Source organism: Theropithecus gelada, chromosome 13 (assembly GCF_003255815.1).
Source record: "Theropithecus gelada isolate Dixy chromosome 13, Tgel_1.0, whole genome shotgun sequence".
In the NCBI taxonomy this organism is placed as follows: Eukaryota; Metazoa; Chordata; class Mammalia; order Primates; family Cercopithecidae; genus Theropithecus; species Theropithecus gelada.
In genome coordinates, this window is record NC_037681.1 from 214,637 (window position 1) to 237,257 (window position 22,621).

Genomic DNA, 22,621 nt, shown 5'->3' on the forward strand with positions numbered 1-22,621 from the left:
AAAAAAAAAAAAAAAAAAAATAGGCTGGGCACAGTGGCTCACACCTGTAATTCCAGCACTTTTGGGAGGCTGAAGTGGGTGGATTGCCTGAACCCAGGAGTTTGAGACCAGCCTGGACAATATGGCAAAACCCCACTCTACAAAAAATATAAAAATTAATTGGGTGTGGTAGCACATGCCTACTGAGGTGGGTGGATCACCTGAGGTCAGGAGTTCGAGACCAGTCTGACCAACATGGAGAAACCCCCTCTCTACTAAAAATACAAAATTAGCTGGGTGTGGTGGCGCATGCCTGTAATCCCAGCTACTTGGGAGGCTGAGGCAGGAGAATCGCTTGAACCAGGGGACAGAGGTTTTGGTGAGCCAAGATTGCGCCATTGCACTCCAGCCTGGGCAACGAGAGCAAAACTCTGTCTCAAAAAAAAAAAAAAAATTAGGCAAGCAGATCACCTGAGGTCAGGAGTCACGAGTTCGAGACCAGCCTGGCCAACATGGTGAAACCTGCCTCTACTAAAAATACAAAATTACTCCAGCCTGAGTGACAGACCAAGACTCTGTCTAAATACGTACATACATACATACATACATACGTATATACGCAAATAATTTTGGACCCAACCCTTCTGAGTCAGGCTCTTAAGGGAAAAGGCCTGAGAAACAACCCAGGTGATGCTCAGGCTCCTGGGAGCTTGGAGAGCACTGCACTGTACCCTTTTACCTCTGTCAGGAGCTGGTTTTCAGGACTTCCGTGCTGAATAGAGGGAATAACCAATGGATCAAGGGAGTTGGAGGAATCAGCTCTGAACAGGAAAAGAGATGGCCCCCAAGAGGGAAGCACAGCCATAGACAAGTGGTAGGGTGAGTGTCAGGGTTAGCCCACCACCTCTGAGTGAAAGTCAGAGCCATCTCTGAAATAAAGGAGTAGAGCAGTGTGGTAGATGGTTTGAGGCCAGGGTAAGGGTTTAATGAAAGGGATTAAGTGGTGTTTGGAGAAGGGAAGGATGGGTCTTCCCTCCAGTGGACCATCTCAGGAAGGCACTGGGAGGTGGAACTGCAGGAGGAGTACAGAAGTGCTCCAACCTTCCTGTTCCAAGTGGGTCAGGTGAAGGCAGGGTGTGATGAGGGTGGAGACAGCAGCCTTCAAGCGTCCTTGTTTAGCTTGCTAAGGAGCTTGGAAACTATCCTGAGGACAAAAGGGGAATCCTTAGAGGAGGAGCAGAGAGGTATGCGGTCTGATATGTATTTCTGGATAGATCATTCTGATTATATCAAGGAGGACAGATTTTAGATGCTTAAGACTGGAGGGAGAGAGACCAGTTAGAAAGACTCTGGCTATAATCCAAGCAAACTATACTATGGGCTGGTTTGGTAGAGGTAGAGGAATGTCCAGATTCAAGAAACAGGAAGTTAAAAATCAGCAGGGCTTGGTGACTGTTTGAAACTAGGGGGTGTGAAGGGAGACAGCAGTCTAGGATAAACACCAGATATGCCGACTGTTTGGGAATATCCAATTCTGTTGTAGAAGACAGGAAAACAAACAGGCTGGAGGGGACTCAAAAGAAGTGTTGCACATAGATAACTAAATTAGTCATCTGTAGATAGTACAACATATTCGTGTGTACAGAGATTGAAAGGGACAGAAGGACTGAGTAGGCACTAAATATTCACAGTACCCTAAATACGTGAGACGTGAGGCACTCAGGATTCATGAAGTCTCAATGTGATGGGTATGCACACTGCATGACCCACAGTTCAGCTGGTGTGATCATTCCACCCAACTTGCACCCTCTCCCGTGTGTTGACCCAACCCAGCACTTGGCTCCTGCTTCTCAGAATGTGTTTTCAATTTATTTAATAAACCATGTTATTTGAGTATTTAAATTTGGTCCATGAGCCTTTTTGTTCCATGACCTCTCAGATTGCTTCATGCTGTTGTACCAGGAGGCTACATTGAGGTAGTTGCCCACACCTCAACCCAGTTCTGGCTTGAGTAAGCAGGCAGGTGAGAGGATGATGCCACCCAGCAGGGGTATAGGATGAGAGGCAGGTTGTTCCATGGCCAGGGCCAAGAGGAAATACTCAGTTTTGGATGTGTCAGATTTGAGGCCATATGGAAACTTAGGTGCAGATGACCAACAGGTAGGTAGTTAGTTGGATATACCGATGTGAAGAGCAGGGATGTAGAGATTTGGGAGTCATTACTATTTAAAACAATGAGTCTAGATGAGGCCCTGCAGGGAGACAAGAGGTTCCCTTCCCATTGTTCAGTCCGCATTCCCCTTACCCACTCCTTTGGTGCCCTAAAAAATAGTCACACAGCCTCACCACATAGGCACCCTGTGCAGTGTCTCCCAGGCAAGACTCCTGTTGGAAAATAACCCTTTCCCATCACTCTCTTTTCCTCAGCAACCCACTCTCTGCACTACAACTTCATTGCTCTTTCCCAGTCCCGCCCTGGGCAAGCCCCTTATGAAGTCTCAGGCCATCTAGATGACCACCCTTTCTTATGGTGCTGCAAGGAGGGCAGGTGGGCAGAGCCCCACACATCCTGGGCTCAGGCCAGGGACCTAAGAGCTTGGGAGAAGCTAGTTCTCAGACTGAAGGCCAGAGCCCAGCACCTTGTCACCATCCTGAGGAGCATCATGGCACACAACAACCAGAGCCAAGGTGATTAGGCTTGGGGACTCAGGAGGAGGCAGGAAAGAGAGAAGAGCTCAATATAGGCCTGAAGATATGCAGCTGCATTTGTTATTGTTCAGCTAAGATGCATTAAGCTCTGCGTGGGGCACTGTGCTAGGCACTCAGATACCACCCTACTTCACTGAGATCCTGATGCTATCTCCTCCCGCCTGGGGGAATTCATCCCTGACCCAGACCTTGTTTTATGTACCCAGTGGTGCCAAAAGGACTGGGTCTTAGGTATTAGCAAGAGTAGGACAGAAGTATAAGACCCTCACCCTTTCCCCCAGTCAAGGAATAAGTCTCTAAGAAATAACCCACAGTCACTGGGCACAGTAGTTCACACCTGTAATCCCAGCACTTTGGGAGGCTGAGGCTGGCAGATCACAAGGTCAGGAGATCGAGACCATCCTGGCTAACACAGTGGAACCCCATTCTACTAAAAATACAAAAAATTAGCTGGGTGTGGCGGTGTGCACCTATAGTCCCAGCTGTTGGGGAGGCTGAGACAGGATAATGGCATGAACCCGGAGGCAGAGCTTGCAGTGAACCGAGATAGCACCACTGCACTCCAGGCTGAGCGACAGAGCAAGACTCCGTCTCAAATAAATAAATAAATAAATAAATAAATAAATAAACCACTGTCCTTAAGCTCTCAAGCCTTCCCTTCAGGTGAAAATAGTCTTTTTTTTTTTTTTTTTTGTCTTATTGCCCAGGCTGGAGTGCAATGGCATGATCTTGGCCCACTGCAAACTTCACCTCCCAGGTTCAAGTGATTCCCCTGCCTCAGCCTCTCAAGTAGCTGGGATTACAGGTGCACACCAACGTGCCTGGCTAATTTTTGTATTTTTAGTAAAGATGGGGTTTCACCATGTTGGCCAGGCTGATCTCAAACTCCTGACCTCATGATCTGCCCGCCTGGGCCTCCCAAAGTGCTGGGATTACAGGTGTGAGCCACCGCACCTGGCCAGGTGAAAAAATCTTATCCATCTTTCTCAAATCCAGGAAATGGGAAAAACTGGCCTTTTTCTGACATTCACCTCCTGCCACCACCAGTAGTTAATAAGAACCCTGGTGACCTGAGCAAAATATATTTCTTTTTGTTTTTTTTTTTTTGAGACGGAGTTTCACTCTCGTTGCCCAAGCTGGAGTGCAATGGCACGATCTCGGCTCACCGCAACCTCTGCCTCCCAGGTTCAAGCAATTCTCCTGCCTCAGCCTCTGTAGTAGCTGGGATTATAGGCATGTGCCACCACGCCCGGCTAATTTTGTATCTTTAATAGAGACGGGGTTTCTCCATGTTGGTCAGGCTGGTCTCGAACTCCCGACCTCAGGTGATCCACCCACCTCGGCCTCCCAAAGTGCTGGGATTACAGGCGTGAGCCACCGCGCCCGGCGAGCAAAATATATTTCTAACCAATATCATTTTTTTTTCATCGAGCAAACATTTAAGCCTAGTAAGTGCTGTTCATTTTCACCTTACATATTCACCTTACAATAGCAGCTACTAGTTCTTGATTTCTTATTGTTAGGTCCTACATTAACACTGGCAAGGATTATCTCATGAAATCCTTACTTGTGTGGTAGAGACTATGCTTATGTCCAGTTGCCAAATGAAGAAAGCAAGGCCTGGAGAGATTCTGTTACATTTGCCATGGGCATATAGCCAGTAGCTGGCATGTAGATCAGGGATTTAAACACAGTGCTGTCTGTGCTGGGCCTTCAGGAGGGCGGGTGGGTATGTGTGGCTGAACAGGGCATGCTGGGTACATGGGAGGGAGCCACTTGCTGCAGGGGAGGGAGGGTGGATGCAGCGTGACTTCAGTGGGCATGTGGATGACAGAGAAGATATGTCTTGGGGAATGAGTGAGGGTTTATCAGAGAAGGGAATTTCAGGCATTTTGGGAGGAGGTAGGAGTGGAGGTGGAGAGAGCCACCGTTTTGCCCTCTTGTAACTTTGGAGTTCTGGGGTTTTGACTTTTCAGAGTCACACACCCTCCAGACCACAGTGGTCTGTGAGTTGTTGAGGAACCAGAGCAGCTGGGGACACTGGCACTACAACTATGACGGCCAGGACTTCCTTCTTAGGACACTTGAATCTTTCAACTCCAGCAAAGGCCAGCCAGAACCAAGCAGAGCTGCAGAAGGGGAGAAGGGAAGGAAACAATCCTTCCTGACCTAGAGCTGCATCTACCCTCTCTGGAAATACCAGAAAGCTGGGGTGGGACCACGGCCCACCGTCGGTAGTTGATAGTTGCGGACTGGTCAGTGTGGGGAAGGTGGAGGAGCTGAGGGCACTGTGGGAGGGATGGAGAGCAGGCCCCTCAGCCAGCCCTCAAAACTCCAATACCCATGTCCTAAATGAACACAGCTCTGTTGCTGACCGTCCTAGCCACTCTGCTTGCCTTTCCTCTCCCGTGCTTGGTCAGCCCTTTTCCCACTTGGTGTTCAAGTTCTGACCCACGACTGAGCACCCAAGGGCTCTCAGGGTGGGGCATCACCTACAGTCACCATGGAACACAGTGGAATGGTGCCTAAAGTCCTGGTGTGGAAGATGTGTGGCAGCTTGATAAGACCAGAGGCAGCCAGTTTGTCTAGGAAGTCTTTGCCACCACTTTTCCCTGTCCCACTAGCCCCCTTGGTGCATGGGACTCTCTGCAAAGCCCCTGGAGAGGAGCCATCCCAACATGCTAGGCCCTTGACCTCTATCCTCCAGTGTCCAGCTAACTTAGCTGAGGGATGGCCTGCCCCAGCCCCCGAGTCCCTGGAACCCTAAGCCACTTACCCCCTGGGGCATGGCACTGCTCAGAGTCAGCAGTCCGCTGTGATCCCTTTGACGTGAGCATGGGTTCTCCTGTCTGGTGACGCGCCGGGCTGATGCTGAGTCTTTGTGTAACCTCAGATGAGCAACTGGGGTTTGGAGGCAGGTAGCAAAGGTAGGGAGCCCGGCTGGTCTCACAGAGACCCACATACTCTCTTGCCTTTCAGAGCCTCCCCACATGAAGCATCCCCCAGTCTGGATCTTCTGTGGGCTTCTGGCTTCCGCAGTGGTGGTTGCGGGAGCTGCAGGTGCCTTCCTCTGGAAGAAGTGGAGAAAGGGCAGGACAGCAGGTATGCTCAGAATATCAGAGCTGGAAGCAACCGTAAGCATCACTGGACATCAGTCTCTCTGGGAGGCTGGGGTTTGAGAAAAGAAATTTCAAGAAGAGCAGCCTAGGGAATATGAAGAGAGGGGAGTGGGTTAGGGTTCCTGTTTCCTCTCTAGCTGACTTATGTTGCCTTCTCCCAATATACGTATACATTCTCTCCATCTCTCTCTGTCTTTGTCTCTCTCTCTCCCTCTCCTTCCTCCCCCATCTTACCCATGAGAAGTTTTACCTCCTGAAGTATGTTTCTTTCTTCTTCTTTTTTTTTTTTTTTTTTTTTTTTGAGATGGAGTTTCGCTGTTGTTGCCCAGGCTGGAGTGCAATAATGCGATTTCGGCTCACTGCAACCTCCGCCTCCCGGTCCAAGCAATTCTTCTGCCTCAACCTTCCAAGTAGCTGGGATTACAGGTGCCCACCATCACACCTGGCTAATTTTTGTATTTTTAGTAGAGATGGGGTTTCAGCATGTTGGCCAGCCTGGTCTCGAACTCCTGACCTTGTGATCCGCCCGCCTCGGCCTGCCAAAGTGCTGGGATTACAGGCGTGAGCCACCGCGCCCAGGTATGTTTCTCATAAACACCCAAGCAATGAAAACCAAATCAAAACTGGGCCCTCAAACTCCTCCTATCTCTCTTTTTTACTTTTTCTTTTTTTTTTTTTGAGATAGAGTCTCATCCTATTGCCCAGGCAGTGCAGTTGCTGAGTGCAGTGACTCGATCTCAGCTCACTATAACCTCTGCTGCCCAGGTTAAAGTGATTCTTGTATCTCAGCCTCCTGAGTAGCCGGGATTACAGTCATGCACCACCACATGCAAAACAAACAAACAAACAAAAACCACCATTTTTTCTTGTATTTTTAGTAGAGACAGGGTTTCACCATGTTGGCTAGGCTGGTCTCGAACTGCTGACCTGAAGTGATCCGTCCACCTCAGCCTCCCAAAGTGCTAGGATTATACGCATGAGCCACTGCTCCTGGCTTCCTCCTATATCTCTTGATCAAACTTCAGGGGAAAACCTGCCAGATTCCCCAGGAAGGCTGCTTGGAGGTAGGTGGCGGGGTACGGGGAGGCCTGTGCCAACTTCTCATTGAACACCACTTCCAGCTTTCCTACCCCCATTTCTCTTCACAGGTGTGCTGAGAGAAGTCTACATTCCCATGTCAAGTAAGTGGGGTGGGTAGATGGGAGGGCATATGAGAGTGGGGCAGCAATTTTATGTCTGAGTTGGAAGGAAATTTAGAGTTCATTTAGTCCAAATCCTCTTTACTAGGTGAGGAAACTGAGGCACAGGAGGGGGAGGTGCCATTAGCCAGGGAGTCAGAGCCAGGACTTAGAACCTGGTCGGCACCTCCTAGTTTGTTCCTAACCAATCCTCCCCACTCCTCTTGCTCTCACCTCTGACTCCCTATAGGCTACAACTAGAGTTGACTCCTCTATTTGAGGTAAGAGTGTCTGGATTTGGGATAAGGTGACCTCAGTTTGCAGGTCTCATGGGGGAGATCAGAGGTTCCATTGTTGAGAAGAGGGGACTTGGTCCACAGTGAGCAAAGGAATCTGTCTAAATTACTATTAAGAGAGATCATCTCCCACGGTGGGCCAAGCCTGAACCCTCAGCCCTCCATTTCTTCCCTTTCTTTTGCCTTCAGATTGACAGGCCTCAGAAGTCAAAATAAGTGGTTTCCTAGACCTGGTCGAGAGCAAGTCTCTATTGGTCCCAAGTGAGTTTTTTCAGCTGTTTTTTCAACCAAACAGCACCCCATCTTCCAGTGAGGGGAAGGGAAGCCTGGGCTGACAGCAGCAAAGCTGCTCATCTCACCTCTCCCCATCCAGCCATGCCAGCCACCACACCTGGTGGGGAGAGGTGGGCCTCACCTGGGTCCCCTGGTAGTGCTCTGTGAAGAGTCTTGACATTGTACTGTCATAATAAAGGTGTATGTGAGTATCTTTTTATGGTGACTTTCTAAGACCCAGGCAATCATGGGACCAGTTCTGATGACTCAGCCTGGTTTCCAGTCTCCTCCAGGCCCAGCGGTGGTCCCCAGCACTGGTCCGGGCCTGGGAGAGCTGACCTTGGCTGAAGTGAAGCCACCTACCCTTCAGGCATAACAGGACGGTGAGATGGAAGGAAAGCATGCCTCAACCTCCCATCAACCCTGAGCACCCCAGGAGGGGGCTGGCTAGAACTCTAGGCATGCAGGAGGCTGACCCCTGACCTGGCTCATATCCAGCCACAAGGCAGCCAGGGACCCAGGAACCCACCCCTTGTCTGCATCCCTCTTGGGAATGGGCCTCTTGCCCAAGCCAGAAATACACCACCCACAGTACAAATTGTAATCTAAAAACAAGAGGGTGGTGTTGAGTGGGGAAATTGTGGAAGGTGTTTTAGGAGCCACTAGGAAAATGGGCAGCAGGGACTCTCTGGACTGGCTGGGGGAGAGCGCTTTTGGGGAACCTGTAGGATGGCAAGCTGAGAAACACTGGTGTGGAGATTCCAGCCAAATCCCAGGCCTGCCCCTCCCCCTCCTCTGGGAGGCCGTCTTCTTGGCAGACAGCAGAGAGATGCATGACAAAGCTGCCGTGATGGTTCTGTCCTGGGGACTGAGATGGCTGGGGAGGGGCCTCCTCCTGTTCTGAAGCTTGTTCCTCCCACCCCCACCAGGCCCCGTAATCTACCTGCCTTTTGGGCAGTTAAAGGCTGAGAAGTGAACATAGCTCCAACCCCACTGCCTTGTAGACCTTCAGGCAGATCTGTGGCAGGTATTGAAATGCACGCATACAATTAGGCTCAAAAAGTCTACACAGACAGGAGATGGGCACATGAACAAAGGCAACATGACAGAGTGGGGGAAAAGGCTTAAAAGACTCACGATGCCACCAAGATTAAGACAGCTGGCCACAGGACACCCATCCCCTCAGAAGGCAGAGCCAATGACCCCAGCAGACAAGCCCAGGCAGGGCTGATCCTGGAGCCTGCAATGAGAAGCCTTACTTAAATCGACAGAGGGCAGCGTGCCCAGTCCAGACCTGGCCTTCTGGCCTTCGAAGCTGCGGGGATCCCTGGCCCAGAGCCCCCTCTGGAGCCCCCAGACTTACCCCAGGCCCTCCACTGCGATCAAGTTTTGGGAGCAGACAGACAAACATCATCTCTCACAGACAGGCATTCCGTTGGCTATTCTCTTGCAAACAGAATCAAGCGCTAGGCCAGCAGCATGAGCCTCAGGATACTCAGGCCAGGCCCAGAAAAACAGACCCTGAGTGGGAGCTTAGGGCAGCCTTCCTGCACCCCTCCACAAATCACTCTCCACCTCCTCTCCATCTTTCTGCCAGCCAGCCCCACTAAACAAAGCACATCCCTCAATCTGGGGGCTGGGGGAGGGGTGCACAATGAAGCTGGATGCCTGAGTCCCCCAGAGGAAGGAGGAACTAGATACCTAGGTCCCTGTGGGGGGCCCTTGGTGCCCGTCTGAGGCTCAGTCTTTGAGGGGATTGTAGAGGGGGGTTGCTGGAGCTCCTTTTAGCGTCTCTGAAGGGGATTCTGTGTGAGGGGATTGGGACTGGGGGTTGGGGAGCAGGAAGTAGTCCCCAGGGGAGCCATCCAGGCCCATTCAAGGGTTGAGCACTTGTTTAGGGTTAGAGCTGCCCCCTCTGGGGACCGGGATTGTCCAGCCAAGGCCATTGTCCTGCCCCCTTCCCCCAGTCCCTCCCAGGCTTCTTTGAACCTGAAGTCAGATATTTTTTTCTCCCTACCCCTTGGTTTTCCCCACCCAGGGCCTAGGGCTGGAGGCCTGGGCCAGGGAAGTGGGGGAGGGAGAACGGGGCCTACTGTGGTATTAGATGTCTGAGTTTTGGTTGAGAGGGGAGCAAGGAACCTGATGTGCAGGTTCTATAGTGGAGGGGGCGCCAAGCGGGTGTCAGATCCCTCTGTTTGGGCAAAGGTTGGGAAACTGAGGCCCAGTCAGTCCAAAGCCTGGTCCCTTGAGGGGAAGTAGGGGCCAACTCCTCAGTCTGTTAGATGAGGAGACTTAAGAGTATGATTCTGGAAAAGGGGTGGGAGGGATACACACGGAGGCCCAGTCTGGCAGTCTACTCTTGAAGATGGGGTGAAACTTGGCAGGCTGGGCAGATGGTGCCAGGCACCCAGGCTGTGGGGTGGCTGGATTTGGCCAGTATCTGGGTGGGAATGCCTAGGGTTCTGGATGGGTCAGGGGGAGGGCATCAGGGAGCAGCTGGCCAGTGTGCTTATGGCTGTTGATGCATTGAGGGATAGCTCCACACACACATTCAATAAATTTGAGGAGCTGAGAGGGTGACTGGCCCCCCGTGAAGGCACAGTGCCAGAGGTCTTTGGAGAGGGGGTCAAGTACTTGGGTTCCTGAAGAACATGGTGGTGTAAGAGTGATTCCAGACAGCTGGGACATGCAGAGCCCCAGAGAGTGCCAGGGCGCAGGCTGGGAGTTGAAAGTTGGGTGTGGTGGCTCACACCTTTAATCCTGACACTGGGAGGCAGAGGCGGGAGGATCGCTTGAGGACAGGAATTCAAGACCAGCCTGGGTAACATAGCAAGACCCCATCTCTACTAAAAATAAAAAAATCAACAGGTCGAGGTTGTCCAAGCCTGTAGTCCCAGCCACTCAGGAGGCTGGGGCAGAAGGATTGCTTCGGCCCAGTAGATCGAGGCTGCAGTGAGCCAGCATTGTACCCCACTGCACTCCAGTCTGGGCAACAAAATGAGACCCTGTCTTTAAAAAAAAAGGTTTCGGTGGGGGACCTGTGCCGAGGTCCTGGAGGGGCGCCCAGTTGTGTCTTCCGGTTGTCCCTTTCCACAGACACCACTGCCACCACCGTTAGGCAAACATGCTTCGCCTCAGTTTCTCCCCCCCACCTCCCTCTCCTCCACCCATCCAGGGGGCGGGGCCAGAGGTCAAGGCTAGTGGGTGGGACTGGGGAGGGAGAGAGGGGTTGAGTAGTCCCTTAGCAAGCCCTCATTTCACCAGGCCCCCGGCTTGGGGTGCCTTCCTTCCCCATGGCGGGACACCTGGCTTCGGATTTCGCCTTCTCGCCCCCTCCAGGCGGTGGAGGTGATGGGCCAGGGGGGCCGGAGCCGGGCTGGGTTGATCCTCGGACCTGGCTAAGCTTCCAAGGCCCTCCTGGAGGGCCAGGAATCGGGCCGGGGGTTGGGCCAGGCTCTGAGGTGTGGGGGATTCCCCCGTGCCCCCCGCCATATGAGTTCTGTGGGGGGATGGCGTACTGTGGGCCTCAGGTTGGAGTGGGGCTAGTGCCCCAAGGCGGCTTGGAGACCTCTCAGCCTGAGGGCGAAGCAGGAGCCGGGGTGGAGAGCAACTCCGATGGGGCCTCCCCAGAGCCCTGCACCGTCCCCACTGGTGCCGTGAAGCTGGAGAAGGAGAAGCTGGAGCAAAACCCGGAGGAGGCAAGTGAGCTTCGACGGGGTTGGGGTGTGGGGAGGTGGTCATGACAGGGCAGTGGTCACCTGCAGCTGCCCAGACCTGGCACCCAGGAGAGGAGCAGGCAGGGGCAGCTGTCCTGGCCTGGGAGGGGTGTGTATCGACTGCAGGCAGCCTTGGCAGGCAGGGGCCGGGTGGGAACTGGAAGCTGGAATTCGAAGAGACAACTGCAGGTGAGGGCAGAGAGGCCTGGGAGAGTCGGAAGTTGGCCCAGGCTGGCCTTTGCTCTGGCCCAGCCCTTGTCAGGGTCTCACATTTCCTAGGCCTGCCCAGGGTCAGGTCATTCATTACCGGCCCAGCACCAGACTCAGCTTGGGGTTGGTTTGAGCTCCTTTTCCCACCCTTAGTCCTGCTTGACCCTTATCAGACCCAAGATCTTGGCCTTAGGGTTAAGCAGAGCCTGGGGGTAAAAACAGTGCTTATCCCAGGATTATTGTTCCTGAAAGTCTAGGGTGTGGCTCGTTTCTGATAGGGGCTCCTGTTTGGGCTGTGTGTGTGCACGTGTGGAGCTGGGTTTACCTCCAGTCAAGTATAGGGCTTGTCTTCCCTTGACCTGTGCCTCAGGCCAGTGACTTGCCACTGTGTTAAGGTGCACACCCTGGCACCCCTTGTAGAGAGCTGGATTTTGATTGACTTCAGCCTCGGTTCCAAAGTTGTAAACAAGAAAAATGGTGAGAGATTTCTCCAGGCCATTCCCCAAATGTAGAGCTGCTGAGGGATTGAAGGCATCCAGCCCTGCTGAGGACTATTAAAGATGTATCTTCCAGTCCTTCAAGGCGACAAGTGTAAGCAATTAGAGATTAAGTACTAAGCCTTGAGACCTCACAAAAAGGTGTGACTGGTTTCTGGAGTGACCGAGAAGCCCCAGCCTCTTTGCAGGAGGTCACTGCTGAGCCTTGAATGATAATGGCTGGCAATTGTGGTCCACTTCCTAAGTGCCTGGCTGTGTGCTCCGTTTATACATCATTACCTCATTAACCAGCACAAAATCTCCTAGGGGGAGGTATTATTATCCTATTTAACGGGTTTTAACTGCTAAATGATGAAGCAAGGATTTGGACCAGTGTTTACTTTATTCCAAGTCCCCAAAATAGAATTTGGAAAATCTAAGATAGCAGAGGGCATTTACCAGTTTGAGTTATTGGCTGAGCAGAAGTTGGGAATGAAAACAGCCTATTTGAAATTGATATGATCAAGCACCCTTTGAGGCTTCAGGACTACAAAAAGGCCTTGTTTTTTTCCTCACTAGCTGTGCTCCTCTGTCCCCCGGCAGCCTCACTGGCATGCCCCAGGGCTCAGTCCTTCAACCTCTGCTCAATCTACCCTTCCTTCCTCTCACCCACCCTCGAGGCTTAAATGCCATTTAGACACTAGATGACTACCACGTTTTCTATCTCCTGTGATGGCTCCCTGAACTGCTCCACCCCGATCACCCAGTTGCTCAAGGCCAAGCCCAGTCATCCTCAGTTTCTTTCACATCCTACATCCTATCCTTAGGAAATATCCTGAATCAATCACAGCCTAACCCCCTGCCCTCAGCCACTATCATCTCTGCTGGGATTACCGCAGTAGCTTCTCGAATTCTGCTTCCTCCCTACTGTCTGTGGCCAACATGTCAACTAGAGGCTGGGCATGGTGGCTCACGCTTGTAATCCCAGCACTTTGGGAGGCCGAGGCGGGCAAATAACCTAAGGTCAGGAGTTCGAGTCCAGCCTGACCAACATGGAGAAATCCTAGCTCTACTAAAAATACAAAATTAGCTGGGCGTGGTGGTTCATGCCTGTAATCCCAGTTACTTGGGAAGCTGGGGCAGGAGAATCACTTAAACCTGGGAGGTGGAGGTTGTGGTGAGCCGAGATCGTGCCATTGCACTCCAGCCTGGGCAACAAGAGCGAAACTCTCAAAAAAAAAAGAAAGAAAGAAAAGATGAGACCGGGTGCGGTGGTTCACCCTGTAATCCCAGCACTTTGGGAGTCCAAGGTGGGCAGATCACTTGAGGTCAGGAGTTTGAGACCAGTCTGGCCAACACAGTGAAACTCCATATCTACTAAAAATACAAAAATTAGCCGGGCATAGTGGTGGGTGCCTGTAGTCCCAGCTACTTAGGCAGCTGAGGCAGAATAGCTTGAACCCAGAAGGCAGAGATTGCAGTGAGCCAAGATCAGGCCACCGCACTCCAGCCTGGGTGACAGAATGAGATTCCATCTTCGGGGAAAAAAAAAGTGAGAGATCATTTCACTCGGACTAAAACAAAGTCACTACGTCCGCAACAGGATCCACCTAGCCACCAGACCAGCTTTGGGCTCTGGCAGGCCCACTTCAGGGCCTTGCCACTCTTGTCCTTTGCTCAGATAATCACCTTCTCTGTCTTTAAAAGTGTCACCGTCCTCCATAATCTCTTTCCTTCCTTTACTCTACTCCTGTAGACTGCTTTATTTATTTATTGTTATTTTTTTTGAGACGGAGTCTCACTCTGTTCCTCAGGCTGCAGTGCAGTGTTGCGATCTTGGCTCACTGCAACCTCCACCTCCTGGGTTCAAGCAATTCTCCTGCCTTAGCCTCCTGAGTAGCTGGGATTATAGAGGAGTGCCACGATGCCTGGCTAATTTTTGTATTTTTAGTAGAGATGGGGTTTCGCCACGTTGACCAGGCTAGTCTTGAACTTCTGACCTCAAGTGATCTATCCACCTTGGCCTCCCAAAGTGAAAGGATTACAGGCTTGAGCCACCGCTCCCAGACTGCTTTACTTTCTTCCATAACTTCTTTTTAAACAGAGGCAGCGGTGGTAGGAAAAGGGGCGGCACAGGTCTCACTATGTTACCCCGGCTGCTTTCCAACTCCTGGGCTCATGCAATCTGCCCGCCTTGGCCTCCCAAAGTGCTAGGATTACAGACATGAGCCACTGTGCCTGGCCATTTTTTATTTTATTTCCTTTTTTATTTTTCAGAGCAGGAGTGGAAGTTTATTATTAAAAAGTGATAGAGCAGGAAAAAAAGGAAAGTGCACTTGGAAGAGATCCAAGTGGGTGACTTGGAGAACAAGTGCCACACAGCACTTCTGTCACTCTGGGCGTCAGGGCCCTGTCCACTTTGTATAGCCGCTGGCTTATAGAAGGTGCTCGAGAAATCTCTTGAATTCAAAAATCAATTAGGATGCCTCTGTAGTGAAAAAGATACAGTAAAGATGAGGGATAATCAATTTTAAAAATGAGCAGAAAGTACACACAAAGCACTTTATTCATTCTTATGACACCTGTGGCTTTTTTGCTGTGTTCGGGTACACGCATGCCATGTCATAGTTTGTGGGGCCCTCAAAGCAAGCTGGGGAGAGTATACTGAATTTAGCTTCTGAGACATGATGCTCTTCCTTTTTAATTAACCCAGAACTTAGCAGCTTACCTATTTCTCTAATGTCAAAACGTCCTTAGACTGGGGGTGATACTTGAGTGAAAGAGAATTTTGCAAGTATTAAATGAGCTAGCTTTTTTTGTTGTTTTTCTTTGAGACAGAGTCTTGCTCTGTCACCCAGGCTGAAGTGCAGTGGTGCGATCTCAGTTCACTGCAACCTCTGCCTCCCGGGTTCAAGCGATTCTCATGCCTCAGCCTCCTGAGTAGCTGTGATTACAGGTGTATGCCACCACACCCGGCTAATTTTTGTATTTTTAGTAGAGATAGGCTTTCACCATGTTGGCCATGCTGGTCTTGAACTCCTGACCTCGTGTCTGCCCACCTCAGCCTCCCAAAGTGCTGGAATTGTAGGCGTGAGCTACCACGCCCAGCAAAGAGCTTCTAACCTTCATAACCTGACAGGTGTTCTCCTCGAGTACAGGAGAACTGTCCTTTCATGGTGCTCTGCACCCCCTGGATGTGCCAGTTTCTGGGGGAAGACCAGTACCTTGTTACATGCCTGAGTCAGTGAACAGGGAGTGGGTGAATGACATTTGTGGAAAAGTTATTTCTAGAAGTTAGGTGGGCAGCTTGGAAGGTAGAGGCACTTCTACAGACTATTCCTTGGGGCCACACGTAGGTTCTTGAATCCCGAATGGAAAGGGGAGATTGATAACTGGTGTGTTTATGTTCTTACAAGTCTTCTGCCTTTTAAAATCCAGTCCCAGGACATCAAAGCTCTGCAGAAAGAACTCGAGCAATTTGCCAAGCTCCTGAAGCAGAAGAGGATCACCCTGGGATATACACAGGCCGATGTGGGGCTCACCCTGGGGGTTCTATTTGGTGGGTTCCCCTCAGCATGTTCTGACCACATCTCCCTTCTAAGGAACATTGCTGAATCTAGGCCTTTTCCTCCCCATCAAGGGAGTGCGGGAGGCACAGGGGCAGACTCTACCCTTACCCATGAAGAGGAGTGGGGAGAGGGAGAAGATGCTTGGGCTTTGAGCTCCCTCTGGGAAGAGGTGGGAAGCTTGGATCTCAGGGTCACAAGGGCCCTGCATGCTCCCTCACTTTGCTTCTCCTTTGACTGGCCTCCCCCAGGGAAGGTGTTCAGCCAAACGACCATCTGCCGCTTTGAGGCTCTGCAGCTTAGCTTCAAGAACATGTGTAAGCTGCGGCCCTTGCTGCAGAAGTGGGTGGAGGAAGCTGACAACAATGAAAATCTTCAGGAGGTGAGGGTGGGAGGGGGATACATGGGGACCTTCCCTTTCTTGGCCTAATTTCCATTGCTTCCATCCCTAGCTTGTAGCTCTCCGTCTTTGGTGCAGTGGTTCTCAGTGGGATGGAGTAAAATTCCTCAGTTCTGCTGGGATAAGGTCCAGAGCCAACCCTTCCAGGATCCTGCCTTTTCACACCACCTGGCTTTGCTGACACATCTAGTCNTCAGCTTCCTCCACCCACTTCTGCAGCAAGGGCCGCAGCTTACACATGTTCTTGAAGCTAAGCTGCAGAGCCTCAAAGCGGCAGATGGTCGTTTGGCTGAACACCTTCCCTGGGGGAGGCCAGTCAAAGGAGAAGCAAAGTGAGGGAGCATGCAGGGCCCTTGTGACCCTGAGATCCAAGCCTCCCACCTCTTCCCAGAGGGAGCTCAAAGCCCAAGCATCTTCTCCCTCTCCCCACTCCTCTTCATGGGTAAGGGTAGAGTCTGCCCCTGTGCCTCCCGCACTCCCTTGATGGGGAGGAAAAGGCCTAGATTCAGCAATGTTCCTTAGAAGGGAGATGTGGTCAGAACATGCTGAGGGGAACCCACCAAATAGAACCCCCAGGGTGAGCCCCACATCGGCCTGTGTATATCCCAGGGTGATCCTCTTCTGCTTCAGGAGCTTGGCAAATTGCTCGAGTTCTTTCTGCAGAGCTTTGATGTCCTGGGACTGGATTTTAAAAGGCAGAAGACTTGTAAGAACATAAACACACCAGTTATCAATCTCCCCTTTCCATTCGGGATTCAAGAACCTACGTGTGGCCCCAAGGAATAGTCTGTAGAAGTGCCTCTACCTTCCAAGCTGCCCACCTAACTTCTAGAAATAACTTTTCCACAAATGTCATTCACCCACTCCCTGTTCACTGACTCATGCATGTAACAAGGGACTGGTCTTCCCCCAGAAACTGGCACATCCAGGGGATGCGGAGCACCATGAAAGGACAGAGAGACCCTGGACTCGAGAACACCTGTCAGGTTATGAAGGTTAGAAGCTCTTTGCTGGGCGTGGTGGCTCACGCCTACAATTCCAGCACTTTGGGAGGCTGAGTTGGGCAGACATGAGGTCAGGAGTTCAAGACCAGCATGGCCAACATGATGAAAGCCCATCTCTACTGAAAATACAAAAATTAGCCAGGTGTGGTGGCATACGCCTGTAATCCCAGCTACTCAGGAGGCTGAGGCAGGAGAATCGCTTGAACCCGGGAGACAGAGGTTGCAGTGAACTGAGATCGCACCACTGCGCTCCAGCCTGGGTGACAGAGCAAGACTCTGTCTCAAAGAAAAACGAACAAAAAAAAGAAGCTAGCTCATTTAATACTTGCAAAATTCTCTTTCACTCAAGTATCACCCCCAGTCTAAGGACGTTTTGGCATTAGAGAAATAGGTAAGCTGCTAAGTTCTGGGTTAATTTAAAAGGAAGAGCATCATGTCTCAGAAGCTAAATTCGGTATACTCTCCCCAGCTTGCTTTGAGGGCCCCACAAACTATGACATGGCATGCGTATACCCAAACACAGCAAAAAAGCAACAGGTGTCATAAGAATGAATAAAGTGCTTTGTGTGTATTTACTGCTCATTTTTAAAATTGATTATCCTTCATCTTTACTGTATCTTTTTCACTACAGAGGCATCCTAATTGATTTTTGAATTCAAGAGATTTCTCGAGCACCTTCTATAAGCCAGCGGCTATACAAAGTGGACAGGGCCCTGACGCCCAGAGTGACAGAAGTGCTGTGTGGCACTTGTTCTCCAAGTCACCCACTTGGATCTCTTCCAAGTGCACTTTCCTTTTTTTCCTGCTCTATCACTTTTTAATAATAAACTTCCACTCCTGCTCTGAAAAATAAAAAAGGAAATAAAATAAAAAATGGCCAGGCACAGTGGCTCATGTCTGTAATCCTAGCACTTTGGGAGGCCAAGGCGGGCAGATTGCATGAGCCCAGGAGTTGGAAAGCAGCCGGGGTAACATAGTGAGACCTGTGCCGCCCCTTTTCCTACCACCGCTGCCTCTGTTTAAAAAGAAGTTATGGAAGAAAGTAAAGCAGTCTGGGAGCGGTGGCTCAAGCCTGTAATCCTTTCACTTTGGGAGGCCAAGGTGGATAGATCACTTGAGGTCAGAAGTTCAAGACTAGCCTGGTCAACGTGGCGAAACCCCATCTCTACTAAAAATACAAAAATTAGCCAGGCATCGTGGCACTCCTCTATAATCCCAGCTACTCAGGAGGCTAAGGCAGGAGAATTGCTTGAACCCAGGAGGTGGAGGTTGCAGTGAGCCAAGATCGCAACACTGCACTGCAGCCTGAGGAACAGAGTGAGACTCCGTCTCAAAAAAAATAACAATAAATAAATAAAGCAGTCTACAGGAGTAGAGTAAAGGAAGGAAAGAGATTATGGAGGACGGTGACACTTTTAAAGACAGAGAAGGTGATTATCTGAGCAAAGGACAAGAGTGGCAAGGCCCTGAAGTGGGCCTGCCAGAGCCCAAAGCTGGTCTGGTGGCTAGGTGGATCCTGTTGCGGACGTAGTGACTTTGTTTTAGTCCGAGTGAAATGATCTCTCACTTTTTTTTTCCCCGAAGATGGAATCTCATTCTGTCACCCAGGCTGGAGTGCGGTGGCCTGATCTTGGCTCACTGCAATCTCTGCCTTCTGGGTTCAAGCTATTCTGCCTCAGCTGCCTGAGTAGCTGGGACTACAGGCACCCACCACTATGCCCGGCTAATTTTTGTATTTTTAGTAGATATGGAGTTTCACTGTGTTGGCCAGACTGGTCTCAAACTCCTGACCTCAAGTGATCTGCCCACCTTGGACTCCCAAAGTGCTGGGATTACAGGGTGAACCACCGCACCCGGTCTCATCTTTTCTTTCTTTCTTTTTTTTTTGAGAGTTTCGCTCTTGTTGCCCAGGCTGGAGTGCAATGGCACGATCTCGGCTCACCACAACCTCCACCTCCCAGGTTTAAGTGATTCTCCTGCCCCAGCTTCCCAAGTAACTGGGATTACAGGCATGAACCACCACGCCCAGCTAATTTTGTATTTTTAGTAGAGCTAGGATTTCTCCATGTTGGTCAGGCTGGACTCGAACTCCTGACCTTAGGTTATTTGCCCGCCTCGGCCTCCCAAAGTGCTGGGATTACAAGCGTGAGCCACCATGCCCAGCCTCTAGTTGACATGTTGGCCACAGACAGTAGGGAGGAAGCAGAATTCGAGAAGCTACTGCGGTAATCCCAGCAGAGATGATAGTGGCTGAGGGCAGGGGGTTAGGCTGTGATTGATTCAGGATATTTCCTAAGGATAGGATGTAGGATGTGAAAGAAACTGAGGATGACTGGGCTTGGCCTTGAGCAACTGGGTGATCGGGGTGGAGCAGTTCAGGGAGCCATCACAGGAGATAGAAAACGTGGTAGTCATCTAGTGTCTAAATGGCATTTAAGCCTCGAGGGTGGGTGAGAGGAAGGAAGGGTAGATTGAGCAGAGGTTGAAGGACTGAGCCCTGGGGCATGCCAGTGAGGCTGCCGGGGGACAGAGGAGCACAGCTAGTGAGGAAAAAAACAAGGCCTTTTTGTAGTCCTGAAGCCTCAAAGGGTGCTTGATCATATCAATTTCAAATAGGCTGTTTTCATTCCCAACTTCTGCTCAGCCAATAACTCAAACTGGTAAATGCCCTCTGCTATCTTAGATTTTCCAAATTCTATTTTGGGGACTTGGAATAAAGTAAACACTGGTCCAAATCCTTGCTTCATCATTTAGCAGTTAAAACCCGTTAAATAGGATAATAATACCTCCCCCTAGGAGATTTTGTGCTGGTTAATGAGGTAATGATGTATAAACGGAGCACACAGCCAGGCACTTAGGAAGTGGACCACAATTGCCAGCCATTATCATTCAAGGCTCAGCAGTGACCTCCTGCAAAGAGGCTGGGGCTTCTCGGTCACTCCAGAAACCAGTCACACCTTTTTGTGAGGTCTCAAGGCTTAGTACTTAATCTCTAATTGCTTACACTTGTCGCCTTGAAGGACTGGAAGATACATCTTTAATAGTCCTCAGCAGGGCTGGATGCCTTCAATCCCTCAGCAGCTCTACATTTGGGGAATGGCCTGGAGAAATCTCTCACCATTTTTCTTGTTTACAACTTTGGAACCGAGGCTGAAGTCAATCAAAATCCAGCTCTCTACAAGGGGTGCCAGGGTGTGCACCTTAACACAGTGGCAAGTCACTGGCCTGAGGCACAGGTCAAGGGAAGACAAGCCCTATACTTGACTGGAGGTAAACCCAGCTCCACACGTGCACACACACAGCCCAAACAGGAGCCCCTATCAGAAACGAGCCACACCCTAGACTTTCAGGAACAATAATCCTGGGATAAGCACTGTTTTTACCCCCAGGCTCTGCTTAACCCTAAGGCCAAGATCTTGGGTCTGATAAGGGTCAAGCAGGACTAAGGGTGGGAAAAGGAGCTCAAACCAACCCCAAGCTGAGTCTGGTGCTGGGCCGGTAATGAATGACCTGACCCTGGGCAGGCCTAGGAAATGTGAGACCCTGACAAGGGCTGGGCCAGAGCAAAGGCCAGCCTGGGCCAACTTCCGACTCTCCCAGGCCTCTCTGCCCTCACCTGCAGTTGTCTCTTCGAATTCCAGCTTCCAGTTCCCACCCGGCCCCTGCCTGCCAAGGCTGCCTGCAGTCGATACACACCCCTCCCAGGCCAGGACAGCTGCCCCTGCCTGCTCCTCTCCTGGGTGCCAGGTCTGGGCAGCTGCAGGTGACCACTGCCCTGTCATGACCACCTCCCCACACCCCAACCCCGTCGAAGCTCACTTGCCTCCTCCGGGTTTTGCTCCAGCTTCTCCTTCTCCAGCTTCACGGCACCAGTGGGGACGGTGCAGGGCTCTGGGGAGGCCCCATCGGAGTTGCTCTCCACCCCGGCTCCTGCTTCGCCCTCAGGCTGAGAGGTCTCCAAGCCGCCTTGGGGCACTAGCCCCACTCCAACCTGAGGCCCACAGTACGCCATCCCCCCACAGAACTCATATGGCGGGGGGCACGGGGGAATCCCCCACACCTCAGAGCCTGGCCCAACCCCCGGCCCGATTCCTGGCCCTCCAGGAGGGCCTTGGAAGCTTAGCCAGGTCCGAGGATCAACCCAGCCCGGCTCCGGCCCCCCTGGCCCATCACCTCCACCGCCTGGAGGGGGCGAGAAGGCGAAATCCGAAGCCAGGTGTCCCGCCATGGGGAAGGAAGGCACCCCAAGCCGGGGGCCTGGTGAAATGAGGGCTTGCTAAGGGACTACTCAACCCCTCTCTCCCTCCCCAGTCCCACCCACTAGCCTTGACCTCTGGCCCCGCCCCCTGGATGGGTGGAGGAGAGGGAGGTGGGGGGGAGAAACTGAGGCGAAGCATGTTTGCCTAACGGTGGTGGCAGTGGTGTCTGTGGAAAGGGACAACCGGAAGACACAACTGGGCGCCCCTCCAGGACCTCGGCACAGGTCCCCCACCGAAACCTTTTTTTTTAAAGACAGGGTCTCATTTTGTTGCCCAGACTGGAGTGCAGTGGGGTACAATGCTGGCTCACTGCAGCCTCGATCTACTGGGCCGAAGCAATCCTTCTGCCCCAGCCTCCTGAGTGGCTGGGACTACAGGCTTGGACAACCTCGACCTGTTGATTTTTTTATTTTTAGTAGAGATGGGGTCTTGCTATGTTACCCAGGCTGGTCTTGAATTCCTGTCCTCAAGCGATCCTCCCGCCTCTGCCTCCCAGTGTCAGGATTAAAGGTGTGAGCCACCACACCCAACTTTCAACTCCCAGCCTGCGCCCTGGCACTCTCTGGGGCTCTGCATGTCCCAGCTGTCTGGAATCACTCTTACACCACCATGTTCTTCAGGAACCCAAGTACTTGACCCCCTCTCCAAAGACCTCTGGCACTGTGCCTTCACGGGGGGCCAGTCACCCTCTCAGCTCCTCAAATTTATTGAATGTGTGTGTGGAGCTATCCCTCAATGCATCAACAGCCATAAGCACACTGGCCAGCTGCTCCCTGATGCCCTCCCCCTGACCCATCCAGAACCCTAGGCATTCCCACCCAGATACTGGCCAAATCCAGCCACCCCACAGCCTGGGTGCCTGGCACCATCTGCCCAGCCTGCCAAGTTTCACCCCATCTTCAAGAGTAGACTGCCAGACTGGGCCTCCGTGTGTATCCCTCCCACCCCTTTTCCAGAATCATACTCTTAAGTCTCCTCATCTAACAGACTGAGGAGTTGGCCCCTACTTCCCCTCAAGGGACCAGGCTTTGGACTGACTGGGCCTCAGTTTCCCAACCTTTGCCCAAACAGAGGGATCTGACACCCGCTTGGCGCCCCCTCCACTATAGAACCTGCACATCAGGTTCCTTGCTCCCCTCTCAACCAAAACTCAGACATCTAATACCACAGTAGGCCCCGTTCTCCCTCCCCCACTTCCCTGGCCCAGGCCTCCAGCCCTAGGCCCTGGGTGGGGAAAACCAAGGGGTAGGGAGAAAAAAATATCTGACTTCAGGTTCAAAGAAGCCTGGGAGGGACTGGGGGAAGGGGGCAGGACAATGGCCTTGGCTGGACAATCCCGGTCCCCAGAGGGGGCAGCTCTAACCCTAAACAAGTGCTCAACCCTTGAATGGGCCTGGATGGCTCCCCTGGGGACTACTTCCTGCTCCCCAACCCCC

At 51.7% G+C, this 22,621-nt stretch overlaps 1 long non-coding RNA gene and 2 pseudogenes across 7 annotated transcripts; 2 read left to right on the forward strand and 1 right to left on the reverse strand.

The window, feature by feature from the left end:
• The first annotated feature begins 2,405 nt into the window (after positions 1-2,405).
• Positions 2,406-7,768, forward strand: LOC112604991. Of its 5 annotated transcripts, none has more exons than XR_003115325.1 (5): positions 2,406-2,667; positions 6,686-6,871; positions 6,956-6,988; positions 7,236-7,266; positions 7,471-7,768. It is a non-coding gene; the product is annotated as an uncharacterized LOC112604991 (long non-coding RNA). The 5 variants fall into 5 exon arrangements; XR_003115323.1 differs by having other exon boundaries at positions 6,833-6,871; XR_003115326.1 differs by lacking the exon at positions 7,236-7,266.
• Positions 7,769-10,767: 2,999 nt separating this feature from the next.
• LOC112604728 lies at positions 10,768-15,844 on the forward strand (annotated as a pseudogene). The gene is made up of 3 exons (XR_003115275.1): positions 10,768-11,252; positions 15,395-15,515; positions 15,774-15,844. The product of XR_003115275.1 is annotated as a POU domain, class 5, transcription factor 1-like (transcript).
• A 343-nt stretch (positions 15,845-16,187) lies between these two features.
• On the reverse strand, positions 16,188-21,234 carry LOC112604611 (annotated as a pseudogene). Its single transcript, XR_003115257.1, has 3 exons — positions 20,750-21,234; positions 16,483-16,603; positions 16,188-16,224 (listed from the first exon to the last, which is right to left on the reverse strand). The product of XR_003115257.1 is annotated as a POU domain, class 5, transcription factor 1-like (transcript).
• Positions 21,235-22,621: the final 1,387 nt, after the last annotated feature.